The sequence below is a fragment of the Phaseolus vulgaris genome, chromosome 4, assembly GCF_000499845.2.
Source record: "Phaseolus vulgaris cultivar G19833 chromosome 4, P. vulgaris v2.0, whole genome shotgun sequence".
Classification (NCBI taxonomy): domain Eukaryota; kingdom Viridiplantae; phylum Streptophyta; class Magnoliopsida; order Fabales; family Fabaceae; genus Phaseolus; species Phaseolus vulgaris.
Window position 1 is genome coordinate 22801060 of NC_023756.2, and position 13382 is coordinate 22814441.

Below are 13382 nucleotides of genomic sequence, written 5' to 3' on the forward strand. Positions count from 1 at the left end.
CACCTTCGAGTTATATCTTCGTTCAATCCTTCTTTTCACTGCCTCAGCTTTCAATCTCGCCTCCTCCCTGACCTCATCCAGCAAATCCAGATTCAGCCTTTTTTCCTCATTCGAGTCTTCCGCTACAAAGTTCTGGAATCTCGACGAGCTCTCCTGGATCTCCACTGGAATCATTGCGTCGCACCCGTAAACCAAAATGAACGGGGTCTCATGGGTTCCTGACTGCTCAGTGGTGTGGTACGCCCAGACTATACGGGGTACCTCCTCAGCCCAACTTCCTTTGGCTATCTCTAGCCTTCTCTTCAAACCTCTTAGCAACACCCGGTTGGCTGACTCTACTTGGCCGTTCGTCTGAGGGTGCTCGACGGATGCAAAGACTTGTTGAATTCCCACCCCTTCACACAGCTTCTTCAACAGGTGACTTGCAAACTGAGTCCCGTTGTCCGACACCAGGCGCTTGGGCACACAAAACCGGCACACAATGTTCTTCCACACGAAACCCTCGATCTTGTGTGCGGTGATCTGGGCCACTGGTTCTGCTTCGATCCACTTGGTGAAATACTCAATTGCCACCACCAAGTACTTCATTTGCCTGATCGCCAATGGAAAGGGTCCCAGAATATCGATCCCCCACGTGTGAAACGGCCAAGGGCTGTAAATCGACTTCAACTCCTCGGGAGGCGCCTTGTGCCAATCGGCGTGCTGCTGACACTGCTTGCAACACTGCGCATACTTCTTGCAATCTTCTCTCATTGTAGGCCAGTAGTAACCTGCACGGAGGGTCCTTGCGGCCAGAGCTCGACCCTCGACGTGGCTTCCACATATCCCTTCATGGAGTTCTGCCATAATTCTCGTACATTTTTCGCCATGCACACATTCCAGGAGTGGGTGTGTGAACCCAAACCTGTACAGCTCGCCATCAATCATTGTGAACTTGCTGGAATTCTTCTTTATCTTCCTAGCCTCTTTCGGATCCAGCGGGAGAAGGCCATCCGCCAGGCATCGCTTGTACTGTGTTACCCAGGTGTCTGGCTCATGGGTCGTGCAGACCTGCGTCATATTCACCTTTTCTCCCTGACATGCTCTTATTTTTGGCGACCTCAAGGTCTCTTAAGTCAAGGATCTGTGACTCCTCGCCGCTCTCTCCGTCGACTTGCTTACCTGAAGAACCAGGTGATCTGCCACAAATGCTCTGGGCGTCTTCAGAGTTTCTTGAATCACCGTCCTCTGCCTACCCCCCTTGCCTGAACTGGCGAGCTTAGCTAGCAAGTCAGCTCGGGCATTCTGCTCTCTGGGCACGTGCACCACTTCAAAGGAGATAAAGGAACTCTTCAATTCCTGTACATACTCCAGGTAAGCCGCCATTTGTGCATCTTTAGCCTGGAACTCGCCTGTTACTTGTCCCGTGACCAACAGCGAGTCACTCTTAGCCATCAACACCCTAGCTCCCATCTCCTTGGCCAGCAAGATACCGGCGATCAGCGCCTCATACTCTGCTTGGTTGTTGCTGGCTTTGAAGGCAAACCTCAGGGACTGTTCAATCAGCACACCGTTGGGCCCTTCCAAGATGACTCCAGCACCGCTACCCTGCTGGTTCGACGATCCGTCCACTGAAAGCACCCAACGAAAGTCATCCCCCTCAACTCGTGTTGCTTCTGACGAGAGCTCGACCACGAAATCTGCGAAGATCTGCCCCTTAATCGGACCTCGGGGTTCATACTTGATGTCGAACTCCGACAGCTCCACCGCCCACTTCACCATCCTCCCAGCGACGTCGGGCTTCTTCAAGACCTTCTGGATGGGCAAGTCGGTCATCACCAGTATTGTGAAGCTATGGAAATAGTGGCGTAATCTCCTCGCCGAAAAAACCACTGCCAGTGCAGCTTTCTCCAAGGCCTGATATCTTACTTCGGGGCCTTGCAGCACCTTGCTGACAAAATAAATAGGCTTTTGAGCCTGATTTTGGTCTTGGGTGAGCACTGCACTCACCACCCTCTCAATCACAGCAAAATACAACCTGAGAGGGGTCCCCATCAGCGGTTTGCACAAAACCGGCGGGCTCGCCAGGTACTCTTTAAGCTTGACGAAGGCTTCTTCACACTCCTTCGTCCAGGAAAATTTGTTATTCCGCCTTAAACACTGGAAGTATGGATGGCCCTTCTCTCCGCTCGCCGACACGAAGCGTGACAGGGCGGCCATCCGACCCGTGAGCTGCTGCACCTCCTTCACGGTCGTGGGGCTCCTCATCGCCAAGATGGCGGCACACTTATCAGGGTTGGCTTTTATTCCTCTCTCAGTTAAGAGGAACCCCAAGAACTTCCCAGCCTCCACGCCAAAGATGCACTTCTCGGGATTCAGCTTTAACCTGAACTTGGCGATCGTAGTAAACAATTCCTCCAAGTCCGCAACGTGCTTGCTCTTCTCTGGCGAGGTCACGACCATGTCATCTACGTAGGCTTGCACATTCCTTCCCAACATTGGTGCAAGTACCCGATCCATTAACCTCTGGTACGTGGCCCCCGCGTTCTTCAGCCCAAATGGCATCACCTTGTAGCAGTAGCACGATCTCTCGGTCATGAAGGCAGTCTTCTCCTCATCCATGGGATGCATCTTGATCTGGTTATACCCCGAGAAGGCATCCAGGAAACTCAACAACTTACACCCTGCAGAACTGTCCACCAGGGCATCTATGCTTGGCAAAGGATACGAATCCTTTGGGCAAGCCTTGTTCTGATCGGTGAAGTCGACGCACATGCGCCACTTCCCATTGCTCTTCTTCACCAGCCCGACATTGGCCGGCCACTCAGGGTGCTGCACCTCCCTGATATGGCCTGCAACGAGGAGCTTCTGGGTTTCGTCTCTAATCGCCTGCCTCCTCTCCTCATTGAACTTCCTTCTCCTCTGTCGTACCGGCCTCACCTAGCTGTCCATCGCCAAACGATGGCACAGGAAGTCGGGGTTGATCCCGGGCATGTCCGAAGCGGACCATGCGAACGCATCCAGATGCCGCTCTATCACCTTGGCGATCTGGTCCTGGAGCTCAGCCTCCAGAGATCTTCCCAGCTTGAAGATTTTTCCCCCGATTTTCCTTTCGAGCCACTGCTCGACGGGTTTTGGTCTGGTTTCTCTGGCGATCACCGCCCTGGCGATTCCAAGCTCCCTCGCTTCCTCAGAGCGATTCCTCGCCTCTTCTCCCTCTAGACCGGCGTTCCCCTCCCCCGGCTCAGCTTCCACCATCACCATGTCGCTTCCGGCGGTCTCCTCTATTACCGTCGGCCTGGGCTTCACACCTGGAGGCGGGGTGGTCGTCACATAACTCACAAACCTCTTGTTCTTCAGGCTATTCTCATAGCACTTCTTTGCTTCTTTCTGGTCCGATTTGATGGTGATCACCACCCCCTCCATGGATGGCAACTTCACCTTCATGTGCCTAGTCGAGGGTATAACACCTATTCTGTTGAGCGTGGGTCTTCCCAGCAGAATGTTGTATGCTGAAGGAGCGTTCACGACAAGGTACTTGATTTTCTCTGTTCTCGAACCCGCCTCATCTGTAAACGTAGTCCTCAACTCAATGTACCCCCTGACCTCCACCTGGTCACCAGCGAAACCATACAAACACCCTCCATAGGGCCTCAGCTGGTCAAGGGGTAGCTCCAACTACGTGAAAGTCGGCCAGAACATCACGTCTGCCGAGCTTCCTTGGTCCACCAGAACCCTGTGGACCTTCCTTCCCGCCGTAATTAGCGAGATGACTATGGGGTCGTTGTCATGAGGCACCATGTCCCGAAGATCCTGCTTTGTGAACGTAATGTCCACATCCGGCGAGTGGTCCTCAAACATGTCCACCGTCATCACAGACCTCGCGTACTTCTTCCTCTATGATGCGGTGCATCCACCATCCGAGAAACCTCCTGCGATGGTGTGGATTTCCCCGTGGGTAGGCATCTCGTGCTGCTGAGCCTCACCACCTGCTGGATGGGAGCTCGACGCGCCCCCTGTCCTTCTATCCAGCAAGTAATCATTCAGGAACCCGCTCTTGACCAGGTCGTCGAGCTGGTATCCTAAAGCCAAACATGAGTCGATGGTGTGGCCAAAGCCCTGGTGGAACTCACACCAGGCGTCTGGCTTTGGTCCCAACACCTTCTCGCCCACCTTCTCGGGCGCCTTCAGCCGAGCTGATATATTGGGAATGGCGATCAGGTCCGCCAATCCCATGACAAACTTGTGCTTTGGCGGGCGATTGTACTCCCGGCGTGCTGGTTGAGGGCGCCCCGAGCCCCTGCCCTTGTTCTTTCTTGGATCGTAAGGATGGCGAGTCCTCTGATCCCTCTTGGCCGCCGCTGTCTCCAGCACCCTCTGTGACTGGATCCTGGTCTGGGCACGGGGCCTAGCGGGGGCCACGCTTCCCCTCTTCTCGGCGACCTCACTTTCATCGGCGATGTGGGCCACCGCAAGTCGCCTAACCTCAGCAAACGTGGCGGGGTGAGCCCTAATCAACGCCTCACAGAAGGGTCCCGGCAGCACGCCCTTCTTGAATGCGTATACCAGCATCTCCTCGTCCTTGGCCGGCGAGCGGACCATCTGCGCCCCAAAACTATTCAAGTAGTCCCTGAGGGACTCTCCCTGGTACTGCCTTATGTCAAACAGATCATAAGACACCCTGGGCGGTGCCTTGTTCACTATGTACTGCTCGACGAAGATTTTCGAAAACTGTTGGAAGTTGGTTATGTGACCTGTAGGCAGGCTCACAAACCATTCCAACGTCATTCCCTGGAGTGTGCTCACAAACATCTTGCAATACACGGCGTCTGATCCGCCTGACAGCATCATCTGCGTATGGAACGTGGTGAGATGTGCCTCAGGATCCTCCACGCCGGTAAAAACAGCCTTCACAGGTACCACACTCGCAGGGATAGGCGTGTCTGTGATCGCCTGAGCGAAAGGCATGGGAAAAACGCGAGGCGGCGTTGACGGCGCGACCTCTTCAGCGACTGGGCGCCCTCGCTGCTCCTGAAGAGCTTGGCGCAATTCTTCAGTAACTCTGCTGAGCTCTTCATTCCTGGCCTGAGAGGCGACCAGGTCCTCGTGCATTCTTGCCTGCTCTATACGCGAGGCTTCCACATTCGCCTGCAGCGAACGCATGATTTCCACCATCTGCGCCATAGTCATGGCGCCTTCAACAGCAACGGGCGCAACTGGACTTGAACGGTTGCTTCTCATCTTTCTCATGAAAACTTGACAAATCACAGAGAGCAGTGAACAGCACCTTCTTCAGCGACGATCGATTCAGCGATCAATCGGTCAGAACTTCGCGACACTCCGAAAAGCCTCAAGAACACAGCACACCTTCACAGAAACTCGCAACTCCACCAAAAACCACCACTTCCTCCACAAAAATCCGAACAAACAACAGAACTCAGATCTCACTGATTAAAACTCGCGTCAGCAACAAAAAAACCTCACCTCACCGAACAAAAACTCACACGAACGGTGGAAAACGCGAAACTACCGAACAAAACCTAGATGAACAACGGACAATGGTTGCACCAACACACAACCAAGCAGAAACCGCAGAAACCTTCAAGAACTCACGCTGTGGATGGGAACAGGTTTTACACGGCCCCACGGTGGGCGCCTGATGATCCTGCCTGTTGACCAAAACGCTGGAGCTTTGCCTCGTCAAACTTGGATCGACTTCTGCACCGTGTTAGCCTCCGTCCTTCACCACGATTTCACCTCAAGAACCTGCAAAAGACGGAACGGCGCCGCTGCGGCCGATCACGCTCCGACGCCCAAGTCAGCGACTGAACCACCAATTACTTAAAAGTAAACACTCAAGAACTCTAAGGAACCGTGACCAGTTCTCTCTCAGCGTACTCAAGACTCGCAAGCCTAAAGAAATAATCTGAACGTGCGTACCTCAGAAGTTCGTTGGAAACTCTTATATACCTGGGCACTTTCTCTCTCCTGGCAGTTACACATCTGGACACGTGGCTCGCATCCAGCTGTACACGTGCCATCATCTGGAGCATCCTTGACTTGGGCGCTATTTATTACTCTTCAGGTTTTTTGGCTAAGTTACTTATGCATGATACAACTCAGTGCATAGTTGCCTTGGAGCGTGATCTCTTCTATGTGGCGAGCTCGGGTGCCTTCGTACACACCTCCCCTGTGGTCTCGCCGGCCGCCTTCATGATCTGCCCTACCTGCTTCACCGTGCATGTTCAAGTGTGCTATCCCTCGATCTCATCTTCTGGCCAACTGGGAAGTGTCTATCTGCCTTCATCTTTGGCGATGTCCTTGTCTCGGCGATCTCTAATCACTTGGTCGCCTGGGCTCACATCTGGCGACTTCATCTCCAACCCGGTGACCGCCGGTTTAGGTATGCTGGAGATCGGAGCACGCCAACTTAATAACTGGCAACTACGCGAACCCCCCGACTTCCTTCCCTTCTGCCAAATAGGTGCCCCATCCAACACGCCTATATAATAGCTTGATGCCACGTCATCACTTCCGACCACCAGGGCGGTACAAGACAACATGCAAACTTAATAGCTGGGAAACTTTGATAAACTTCGAAACCTTCTTTACTGGGTGGCCTCATTAAAACCCTCCTTAGTGAAAAAGAGTGCCCCCTTGAAAAATTTGTTCAAATTGATACATCTTAAATTGTTCAAGTTAATTGCTACTTACAAAGGCTCAACTGTAGTAAAACTTAAGATGGGTGGCGTTCCAAGTGCGAGGAATCGCCCCTCCCTGCAGCGTCTCCAAGCGGTAGGCGTCGTTCTCGAGTGCTTCGGTTATTCTGAACGGTCATGTCCACTTGGGCGATAATTTCTTTTCCATCTCGTACTGGTGGGTCTTCCTCATCACCAGGTCGCCATCTCTGGACTGCCTCGGCTTTATCTTGGAGTTGTACTTACGCTCGACCCTTCTCTTTACTGCTTGGGCCTTCACCCGCGCTTCCTCCCTGACCTCATCCAGCAGATCCAAGTTCGTCTTCCTCTCTTCGTTCGAGTCTTCTGACACGAAGTTCAGAAACCTCGGCGAGCTCTCTTGGATTTTAACTGGGATCATTGCGTCGCACCCGTACACCAAGCTAAACGGGGTTTCGTGGGTTCCCGATTGCTCAGTAGTATGGTATGCCCACACTATGCGGGGAACCTCCTCAACCCAAGACCCCTTGGCCTTTTCCAACCTCCTCTTCAATCCTCTGAGCAGAACCCGATTAGCGGACTCCACTTGCCCATTCGTTTGCGGGTGTTCCACAGATGCAAACACTTGTTGTGTCCCGATGTCCTCGCAAAGTTTCTTCAACAGGTGGCTTGCGAACTAGGTCCTATTGTCTGATACTAGATGCTTGGGCACGCCAAAACGACACACAATATTCTTCCATACGAAACTCTGGATTTTGTGTGCGGTGATCTGGGCCACTGGTTCTACTTCAATCCATTTCGTGAAGTATTCGATCGCCACAACCAAACACTTCATTTGTCTGACTGCCAATGGGAAAGGTCCCAGGATGTCGATTCCCCACGTGTGGAACGGCCAAGGACTATAGATTGACTTTAACTCTTCTGGGAGCGCCTTGTGCCAGTTGGCGTGCTGCTGGCATTGCTTGCAACGCTGGGCGTATCTCTTGCAATATTCCCTCATTGTGGTCCAGTAGTAGCCTGCACGGATAGTCCTTGTTGCCAGCGATCGACCTCCAATGTGGCTCCCGCAAATCCCCTCATGGAGCTCAGCCATAATCCTCGTGCACTTCTCTCCGTGTACACATACAAGAAGAGGGTGTGTAAATCCAAACATGTATAGCTCGCCATCAATGAGGGTAAACTTGTTGGAGCTCTTCTTTATCTTTCTGGCCTCAGTTGAGTCAATTGGAAGCACACCATCCGTTAAATAGCGTTGGTATGGCGTTATCCACGTGTCTGGTTCGTGGATAGCGCAAACTTGCGTCGATCTCGCCTCTTCCGCCGGGCGCGCTCTGACCCTCGGCGTCCTTAGAGTTTCCTGCGTTAGGGATCTATGACTTCTCGCCGTTCTTTCCATTGATCTGCAAACATGAAGAACCTGGTGGTCTGCCACGAATGCTCGAGGCGCTTTCAAGGTTTCTTGAATGACAGTCCTCTGCCTGCCCCCCTTGCCCGAACTGGCGAGCTTGGCTACCAAGTCAGCTCGGGCATTCTGTTCTCTTGGCACGTGCACCACATCAAATGAACCGAAAGATCTTCTTAGCTCTTGCACGTACTCCAAGTAGGCTGCCATCTGCGGGTCCTTGGCTTGGAACTCGCCAGTTACTTGTCCGGTGACCAACAGCGAATCGCTCTTGGCCATCAGCACTTTCGCCCCCATTTCCTTTGCCAGCAGGATTCCGGTGATCAAAGCCTCATACTCTGCTTGATTGTTGCTTGCTTTGAAAGCAAACCTCAATGATTGCCCTATCAACACTCCGTTGGGCCCTTCCAAAATGACCCCAGCCCCGCTGCCCAGCTGGTTGGACGACCCATCAACCGAGAGTACCCAGCGAAAGTCGTCCTTGGCGTTCTGTGCCACTTCGGAGGACAACTCGACCACAAAATCGGCGAAGACTTGCCCTTTGATCGATCCCCGGGGTTCATATTTGATGTCGAACTCCGAAAGCTCGACTGCCCATTTCACCATCCTTCCAGCCACATCGGGCTTCTTCAAAACCTTCTGGATTGGCAGATCAGTCATCACGAGTACCATGAAGCTCTGGAAGTAATGGCGCAATCTCCTCGCCCAGAACACAACCGCCAATGCTGCCTTTTCTAGGGCCTGGTACCTTACCTCTGGGCCTTGCAGCACCTTGCTAACGAAATATATAGGCCTTTGGATCTAATCCTGATCCTGCACTAGCACTGCGCTGATCGCCCTCTCAGTTATGGCAAAGTACAGCCTGAGCGGTGTTACGACTTGGGGCTTGCACAGAACTGGAGGGCTCGCCAAATATTCCATGAGCTTTACGAAGGCCTCCTCACACTCCTTTGTCCAAACAAACCTGTTGTTCCTTTTCAAACATTGGAAGTACGGGTGGCCCTCGTCTCCGCTTGCCGATACGAATCGGGACAGGGCAGCCATCCGCCCCGTGAGTTGCTGCACCTCCTTCACATTGGCGGGGCTCCTCATTGCCAAAATGGCGGCGCACTTCTCGGGGTTAGCCTCGATTCCCCTCTCTGACAGGAGAAACCCCAGAAATTTCCTTGCTTCTACACCAAAAACGCACTTTTTAGGATTCAGTTTTAGCTTGTGCCTGGCTATCGTGATGAACAACTCTTCCAAGTCTGCGACGTGCTTGTCTTTCTCCAGGGACGTCACGACCATGTCGTCGACGTATGCCTGCACATTCCTTCCGAGCATGGGTGCGAGCACCTTGTCCATCAGCCTTTGGTATGTGGCCCCTGCATTCTTCAACCAGAAGGGCATTACCCTGTAGCAATAACATGACCTTTCCGTCATGAAGGCGGTCTTCTCTTCGTCCATGGGGTGCATTTTGATTTGGTTGTACCCCGAGAAGGCATCCAGAAAACTGAGCATCTTGCACCCTGATGCACTGTCTACCAGGGCGTTTATGCTTGGAAAAGGATAAGAATCCTTTGGGCAGGCCTTGTTCAGGTCTGTAAAGTCAACACACATCCACCATTTTCCGCTGCTCTTCTTGACCAGGACAACATTAGCGAGCCACTCTGGATATTGGATTTCCCTGATGTGGCCCGCTGCAAGGAGTTTCTGTGTCTCTTCCTTGATCGCCTATCTCTTCTCCTCATTGAACTTTCTTCTTCTTTGGCGGATGGGCTTGACTTGGGGGTCCATCGCTAAACGATGGCACAAGAAATCGGGGTCGATTCCCGGCATATCTGAAGCAGCCCACGCAAACGCATCCAAGTGTCTACTTATCACCTTGGCGATCTGGTCTTGCGTCTCGCTATCCAAGGTTCTCCCCAACTTAAACACCTTCCCGCTGATCTCCTTCTCGAGCCATTCCTCTACTGGCTGAGGTTTCCTTTCGCTGGCGATCAGCGCTCTCGCGATACCGGTTTCTCTGGCGGTCTCCGAGCAGTTTCTTTCTCCCTTCCCGCTCTCTGGCCTCGCCTCTACATTCCCCATCGGCACATCGCCCTCGGCGACCACCTCTAATGCCGTGTCCGAAACTTGCCGGGATTCGCACTCCGGCTCCACGCCAGGGGGAGGCGTTGTGGTTACGTGGCACACAGACCTCTTGTTCTTAAGGCTGTTTTCGTAACACTTCTTCGCCTCCTTCTGGTCGGAGCAAATAGTGATGATCATGCCCTCCATTGACGGCAGCTTGACCTTCATGTGCCTTGTCGAAGGCACAGCTCCTGTTCTGTTGAGCGTTGGCCTTCCCAACAGTATGTTGTACGCTGACGGGGCGTTTACAACAAGATACCTGATCTTCTCCGTTCGTGAGGCCAAGCCGCCAGTGAAGGTCGTCCTCAGCTCGATATACCCCCTCACCTCCACTTGGTCTCCGGCAAAACCATACAAGCAGCCCCCATATGGTCTCAGTTGATCGGGGGACAGTTGTAACTTCTCAAAAGTCGGCCAGAACATCACATCTGCTGAACTTCCTTGGTCGACCAGCACCCCGTGGACAGTCCTTCCCGCCGTGACAAGCGAGATCACAATAGGGTCGTTGTCGTGAGGCACCACGTACCTAAGGTCCCCCTTGGTGAACGTGATGTTCACGTCGGGCGAGTGATCCTCAAAGATTTCCACTGACATTACCGACCTCGCGTACCTCGTTGCGACGTTGTGCACCCCCCGCCGGAGAATCCGCCAGCTGTGGTGTGGATCTCACCGTGAATGGGCACCTCGTGCTGCTGCCCTCCGCTGCCCGCCGGTTGAGATCCTGACACTTGGTCCGCTTGCTTCTCTAGCAAGTAATCCTTCAGGAAACCATATTTGACCAGCTCGGCGAGCTAGTATCCCAGAGCTAAACACAAGTTGATAGAGTGGCCAAAACTCTTATGGAACTCACACCATGCGTCTGGCTTTGGCCCCAAAACCTTCTCCGTCGTTTTCTCAGGCACTTCGAGCCTGGCAGCAATGTTTGGGATGGCGATCAAATCAGCCAAACCCATTACAAACTCATACCTTGGGGGGCGATTACTCTCCCTGGGGCGCCCTGGTCCCTTGCTCTTATTTTTCTTAGGGTCGTAAGGATGGCGCGTCCTTTGATCCCTCTTTCCCGCCGCCGCCTCCATTACCCTCTGCGGTTGTACCCTTGCTTGGGCGCGCGGTTTAGTTGGGGCCATGTTTCCCCTCTTCTCGGTGACCTCGCTCTCGGCGGCGATGTGAGCCACAGCACGTCACCGGATTTCAGCAAACGTGGCGGGGTGGATCCTGATGAGCGACTCACTAAAAGGCCCAGGTAACACGCCCTTTTTGAAGGCGTGCACGAACACCTCTTCGTCCTTTCCTGGCAAACGGACTATCTGAGCTCCGAATCTGTTCAGGAAATCCTTCAAGGACTCCCCTTGGTACTGCCTTATATCAAACAAGTCGTAAGACACCAAAGGTGGCGCCTTGTTCATTATATACTGCTCAACAAACATCTTGGAAAACTGTTGAAAAGTGGTAATGTGGCCAGTAGGTATACTGACGAACCAGTCCAACACCGTTCCGCTCAAAGTGCTCATGAACACCTTACAGTACACCGCGTCTGAGCCCCCTGAGAGCATCATCTGAGTATGAAACGCCGTGAGATGGGCTTCAGGGTCCTCCACCCCAGTGAAAGACGCTTTCACTGCCACAGTGTTAGCCGTGACCACCAAGTCCATGATCTCTTAGGAAAATGGCATAAGAAAGTTGCGCGGTGGGGATGGGGGTGCAGATCTGTCCCCAGCCGCACGCTCCTCCCGCTCCTGAAGGGCTTTGCGCAGCTCTTCGTTGATCCTCTTGAGCTCTTCGTTCCTTGCTTGCGAGGCCACCAGCGCCTCGTGCATCCTTTCCTATTCAGAACGCGATGCAGCCATGTTCTCCCGCAGCGTCCTCATCATATCCATCACTTGCGTCATAGACACAGCATCTTCGTCTGTTGATGGCGCAACTGAACTGGAGCGTGTTGTCCTCATCCTTCCTCAGTAAACTCAACAACTCAAAGAACTCCAAACAAACGGTGAAAACTCCAGGAATCGACTGCGATAACGAGCAGTCGAACAGAAAACACCAAAAACACCACAAACACGAACTATGGTTGGGAATCACCTTTTATACGGCCCCACGGTGGGCGCCAGATGATCCTGCCGGTTGACTTAGCGCAAGAGCGTTGCCTCGTCACGGTCTTCCTCACTAGCTTGACACCACGTGTCCTCCAAGTCCACACCACAGATAGCCTCTCTGAGAACCTGAAAAAAAACACACGGTGGCGCCTCTACGGCTGGTGGCGCTCCGACGCTCAAGTCAGTGACAAGAACACCCAAAACTGAGAGAAAATATACTCTGAAGGACCGTACTGAAGAGCACACAACCCTAGCAAAATGAGCCGTCATGAAAAATGTACCTCTGCAAATTCTGTTAAGGTTACCTTTATAGCTAGGTTTTTTCTCTCTCCAAGCCGTTATGCTTTTGGACGCGTGGCTCGCATTCAGCCCTGCACGTGTCGCCATCTGGGCTGGGATGGCAGGTAGCACTCAGCCCTACACGTGTCATCATCTGAGCTAGGATAGCTCGAGCGTCACTTCTTTATTTCTCTCAGCCCTACACGTGTCATCACCTGGGTTGGAGTAACTGAGAGAATCAAACCCTACACGTGTCGTCATCTGGGCTGGGGCAACTTGAACGTCACTTCTGCGTAGTAGCCAGTCGCGCGGCTAAGTCCTCAACTCAAGGGGTAAACTAACACGCAACATGCTCTAGAGCACCACCCGACAAGGTGAGTATCGAGTGCAGCAAAGTGCACCATCTCTGTGATATCGCTTGTCTCTAATGGCACCCTCCTTACCGCTGCGCCATGCGTGTTCTGGCTAAGGAAACCTTGCCATCAACGCATGTCCACTCTGGGAATCCCGTCACTGATAGGCGAGCTATCCCCTCAACCCAAACACCCTTCACGCGCCATGCTGGCGCAACAATCGCCTCACTGGAGTTGTACACTCGAACTTACACCTCTGGGCCTTCACCAGCTTCGATCTGAGCTCGTCGGAAGATCTGGCGACGTGCTTCCTGCGGCGAGTCGAGCCGCATGATCGCCAATCGCCAAATACGTTGATGACGAGCCAACCCGGCGACAACCGGGCATGTTCATCGTAGAACGCCAGTTCCATGAACCGGCGACCACGCTCACCACTGAACCATCCTTCTTTTCTAGCCTACGTGTTCCACCGAGCACGCCCCACCCG